The sequence below is a fragment of the Apodemus sylvaticus genome, chromosome 12, assembly GCF_947179515.1.
Source record: "Apodemus sylvaticus chromosome 12, mApoSyl1.1, whole genome shotgun sequence".
NCBI lineage: Eukaryota > Metazoa > Chordata > Mammalia > Rodentia > Muridae > Apodemus > Apodemus sylvaticus.
The window spans coordinates 74,379,781-74,385,780 of record NC_067483.1 but is presented as its reverse complement, the minus strand read 5'-3'; positions in this window follow the sequence as shown (position 1 = coordinate 74,385,780).

Here is a 6,000-nt window from a genome sequence, read left to right as displayed (position 1 = left end):
GGTTAAATAAACCTGCCCTGATGCTCTGAAATTAGAAGATAAACCCATTACATATATGAACAGGGGCTGGTCTAAATTGTGTTTTAGAAAATGTTCCTCTGTGTACCCCATTCACAAGAATAGCAACCATGCAATTCTGTAGATGCCACTTCCCATTTCTGCAGGAATGTGATTAGTCAGAATGGGTCAGCTGTACTGATTGTGCCACACTCTACCAGGCCTAGATACCTGGCATTGGACAGAAGGACAAACATGGCAAGATAGGGGAGGAGGTTGAGTACAAGGTAAGCACATGTGGGCAGAACTCATAGTGTACGTGATGTTCACAGAGCACACCACGCAGATAGATACTCATGTGCAAAAGTCATATCACCAAGAAGACTGCTCTATCAATCACATCCTTTATTATTTATCCTTGATATTAGTCCTTATACCATTAGTATATTGATTCCATTATATGTATTATATAATGGTGATGCTTTAGGCAGCATAATTTTTGTATAGACATCTTCACTGTGTGGTTAACTTTTGTCTCTTAGTTTTCCTAAGGCAAGGCACAAACAGCTTGTAGCTCTCTGTGTCATGCTCTCCTAAGCTTAAACCCTTTGTGGGGTACAACGGCACTGAGAAGGGGGCTCCTCCTTGTGTCACACAGAAATAATGAAGGTCAATATAATTCAAAACCAGGCCTCAGGGAGTTCAGGTCCCCTGGTCTCCAGGTTAGTCTGTGCCAATAAACCTTATGTTTGGTATGTACAGGGCTGGGTGGAAATTCTGACTTTACTAAAGGCAAAAAACCACAAGACCATTATTTTTCTGCAGAAAGTTTGTAAATTAACCAACTTTAAAGCTGTTTACTTTATTAATAAAAATTGCCCTGTTTCCTTTCTCATGAATTTGTTCAAGGAAGGAATTCTTTGATCTTGTTCATGGCTCTTGGAACTAGGAATTTTTTTTGTCTAAGAAAATCCATGGCATGAGTCAGTCAGACAAAGTCCTCAGTTTTATGGTATGTGTCCTTGTGTGCACGTTCATGTGCGCGTGCAAATATAAAGAGACAGGCGGGGAAGTATCTCTGTCTCTGTTCATCTGGTAGGCATGTGCATAGTCTTTCTTTCTCTAATTAATTAGAAGTATTAGCTTCCCGTAGTTTCTGGTGCGTGAGGGAGCAGAGTGAGAAATAATTTAATTGGCTATCTTGCTTTCCAAGCCCAGTTTAATGAAACAGTTCTCAGCCTGAAATGCATATATTATCTTTTCTGGTTTTTTTAAATTATTTTTTACAAGTATCATTTCATTGGATCACATCTGTGTGGAATATTCTAATTGGTTTCTAGGGTGGGGCAAGGGGAAACACTGCGGATGGAGCGGTAACTACTGTATCTTCCACCCAAGTGCTGGGTATTCTGATGGGGTTGCAGGGTTTCTCTGTGCTTTTCTTTAGAAGAGCATGCTTAAGAAGTTTTGCCCTGTCATTTATCTACCCTTAGGGACTAGAGAGGGGTCAGACCAGCTCCTGTAAAAAGGTAACCAGGCTGATGCACTGGATACAGAGAGATGACCCAATGTATGGCCCAATGGGAGTGATTGCCTCCTACAGCTTCCTATGAGCACTGTCCCTGAAGGCAAGGGACTCTGTTTGGTCAAGTCGGTAGGACACTCTATAGAAAGGCTTGCTGGAAGAATGAGCTATTTGGAGATATCCCATGATACCTCCTCTACTTTGCTTTTCTTGTGTGAAAAGCAGAGAATGAGAGGAAGATGTGAAGTGGGGTAGAGTAAGGAGGCAAACCAGGCACTAAGGCAAACGCCGCATAGGCTTGCTTTTATAGAAACTTGCAAGTGCACACACCCAAGAGCAAGCACCTTCTTAAACTTTAGATGTTCTAGTGCCTTGCTTGGCTTACCTTTGCCCTAGGCCTATTGAGTGACAAAGCAACCTGTCCTTTTAATCTCCTTCTTGTTCCAATAATGCTGGCATTTATCCAGCCTCCAATTCAATGCTATCATTTAAATATCTCACAGACCTGTCCATATTCCTCAAAATGTCATGTGACACTGGGCCTTGTTATGTGTTTTGGCTCTTCCCCAGCTCTGTGTATGTATGTGTGTGTGTGTGTGTGTGTGTGTGTTTGTGTCTTTTCTCTAGGTATTTCTGAACAAGCATTCAGCAGTTTTAAGGACCAACCCACATTTTTTAGGTAAGCTAAAGACAAATGTGGGCCTAGAGGCAAAAGAGGCCCCATGCTTGGCCAAGTGGCCTTCTGCCCATAGGCCTGGCTCCATATGTCTTGGAAAGAAGAGCTGGGTAGGTTCTCTCAGGCAGTACCCTTTGGCCCAGTTGGTAGAAAGGAACAATTTGAGGCATGGGAAAGGCACTGTGGCAGGTTTAAAGAAAACTATGTAATTGGCCCAAGAGAGACCACAGATAATGGGTTCACTACAGGCAATGCAGAGAGAGGCCATACCAATCACAACTCCATCATTGTGAGATAGCCTGGGATGTGTGTGTATGTGAAGTTTAGGGAGAAGCACTTCCTCATTTTATCTGCTTCAAGATGACAAATCTGTAAAATGGCTGTCAAATTTTAAGTTCCTAGCCAAAACTGTAGGGATGGACAGGTTAGTAGAGACCCATGCAAAGGTTTGAATATATGTGTGTGAATATATATGTGTGTGTGTGTTATATATATATATATAAAACATATATATAATACATATCATATATATTATATATATACATATATATATATGTATATTATACACACACATACATTCCCCTCTGTGTCTCTGTTACATTAGCACAGAATGATGAAGAGGCCACTGTTTATGGGATGATGGATTTTGTGTCCATTTCAACCCAGCAAAGTGTGCTGGGATTTTCCATCTGGCCCTGACACACAGCCACCTGTCCCCTCCTAAAGACCTCGTGAAATTTTAGCTACCTGTAAGACCATGTGGTGCTCTCCTTTTCTTCCTTTTCTGCCTCTGCCTGGGTATATAGGCTTCACTGAGCCAGCAGGCTAATGCTGGGGAAGACGAAGGATTCCCAACCTTCCCAGATACCAGATACTTCACAGAGACTGAATGAGGTTTCCAAGTTGATGATGCCCGAGGGTTCACTAACTAGTAGAGTGTCTACGAATCTGACAATGTCTCATGTCAGGCAATGCTTAGTTGAGATCCTCCTGTACATTTCAGAGATCATTCCAATGTCTACTGAGGCTAGTGACAGGCTGTTATAGGAGAGCGTGTGGCTGACCTGGGGGTTGATGATACCGCATCTCCCCACAGGAGTTCCTATAAAAGTGCTTGGGAATGGTCAGATAACCTTGGGTGTCGCTGAACGGGCAACTCTCTCGGAAGCCTTCTATAGGCAGATGTCCTACCAGGGAAATGGGGACCAGATGTACTCAAGATCTCAAAAGAAATTAATGGCAATAAGACTCTGTGGTAAAAATATCTGTGTGCCTGCTCACTGAGCTAGTTCACTCAGCTCCTGATCTAAGGATCATTTAGGCTTAATTATAGAGTTCAGGCATTCATTGGGTTTTTGATTAATTTTCTTTTCAGCCTGGAAAGTGTGTGTGTGTGTGTGTGATAGGTCTTTGTCCATGTATATGTGTGTGTGTGTGTGTTTATGTCTTTATTTTTTTTCAACTCAGTTGGGAGCTGACTCTATCCATGTTTAATTGTGCCCTCTGCTCTTAACAAGAACATTCAATGTGCCAAGAAGGCCTTGGAAAGCCATTGTTTCCACGGCCTCCGCCCCATGGGCTGCTCCTGTGTGCGCATTGAGGGACTGCGGGTGGCAGGGCAGTGCTCAGCTGGGACCTCAGCTGTAGGATGCATTCTTCCTGCCTGTCTTTGTACTTGTGGTGTTTAAGGGATTCAGAGACCAGGGGAACAGCTTTCTTACTCCATTAATTACAAATGACAGCCACCTCCCCCACACCACAGTCCCTGACAGGCATTTTTCTGGGCCAACCTCCCTGGGGATTACAAGGTTCTTTGAGGAAGAAAACAGCTTTCATTCTCTCATTTTTAATGACTCCACTTGGTAGGCAGGGGAGGACTACATGATTGTGCAGGTGACAGTGACTTGCTTTCCTCCTTTCTTCTCTTTTGTGCTAAGGGGTAAACTAAGGGACAGCATGATTCAGAGGAAGAAGATGAGGGTTTAAGCCAAAGGGCCCAGTTTGAACCCTGGCTCTTGGCATTTTTCTGTCTGTGTGCCTGTGGATATTCCATTTAACCTCTTTGGTCTTGATTTGCTATTTGCAAAATGGAGACAAGAACACCACAACCACCATTGTTCGGCACTGGATGAGAAAATACATGTGGAAGCCTTTTGTAAAATCTTTGATAAACCACTGCTGTTTCATGTTACTACGCAGAACTGTTTCTTAGACCATGACTTTGGCCTTTGAGGTATTCGTTGGGGGAGTGAGGAAGGAGGATCCAAAATGGTTCACTGGATGGAAGGCAGAAAGGGGACTAGCCTCCGGCCTGTGGTGTGTTGTGGGCCATAGCAATGGGTTGAAGATGTGGTATGTGTGCAGCAGAGAACAAAGACCAAGGGTTCAGTACCAAAACAGCTGTCACAGACAGAAAGCAGTCTGAAATAGGCATTATTTTTGACATTATAACAAAAGGGTTCTGGACCAAATTGTTTTTAATTTCTAGGCTAATTGATTTGTGGGTGAATGACTCCAGGACAATGACAACGTTTCTGGCTGGAAACAAGGGAGGACCCCAGGTCCCAGGTAATGTGCCTACATTGTAAGCTGAGATCTGGGAGACTCAGGCCTTTTCTTGGCCTGTGATGATTAGGTATGTGATCTTGAATAGATGACCTAATTTAAATGGGCTTCAATTTCCTTGGAGATCACACACTGGAAGATCTCAAAGGTGACCTCATTTAAGAACTTAAGATCTGGTGGAAGGCTCTTTCAAATATAGGAATTTAAAACTCTGTACCACTAAGAAACGATGCACATAAATGGAATCCAAATATAGTTTGGAGACCACCCAACTAATACCAAAGGCTCAGAATGAGCCCCTTTGAAACTGATGTTGTCTGATGTCAGACCATGCATTCTCAAGGGAATGCAGGCTGGTGGGAAGATGCAGGTGGCCCCAGCAGAGATTTCAAGGTTAATTCTCTCTTGTAAGAGACCCTTTTGGCTTGGCAATGTCCTGACTAAGCTAAAAGGCAATGCTTCACAGATTTTGAGAAAAGGGGTCATCTCCTTGTAAAACAATGATAATTTTGACATAACTGGCTATTGGGCAATTGAGTGTTCTGCCAGATTGATTTCAGAGGTGAGAGACCCAATTATAGAGTTTGTAGAAGTGACTCACAACAATGGTAAAGCATATTTGCACAGTGCTTTTAGCTTTCAAAAGTCCCTTCTCATATATTTTTTCCTTCAATTTTTATTACATCATTCCCCATGAAACTGCCTTGGGCAATTTATTTTAAAAATCTGAACTGATTCTTTTTAAGGAGGAATAAGTCTAAGTAAGCACACTGAACCTTGCTTTTAACTGTAGACGAGGCTTTGAAAAGCTATATTATATGTAAATATAATTGTGTGAGTCATATCTTAATGTGCTAGGAACATTTAAAGACTGAAACCTTGCATAGAATTTTTAATATAAACTTATTCATCTGTTGTTACAATTTTAGATGTAAAAAAAAATTAGATTTTCTTGAAGTGGTGGCTACATGGCTTAGATTCCAAGATCAGCATCCATTGACCCAAATCTCATAAAAGTGGCATCTGACTCAGTGTGAGGGAGTTTGCTATTTCTGATATTAGCATGGAAAATAAGCATATTTACTCGTCAGTCTGTAGGTTTCTGAGGTCAGCTCTGCCATTAAAAAGTAGGGAAGCATGGGAAACCCAAAAGTTAACAGCTGAATTATTTCTAAATAGAGTCTTTGCAACTCACCGATGTTACCAATGAGCCATTAATGTGTTGCTATAAATAACT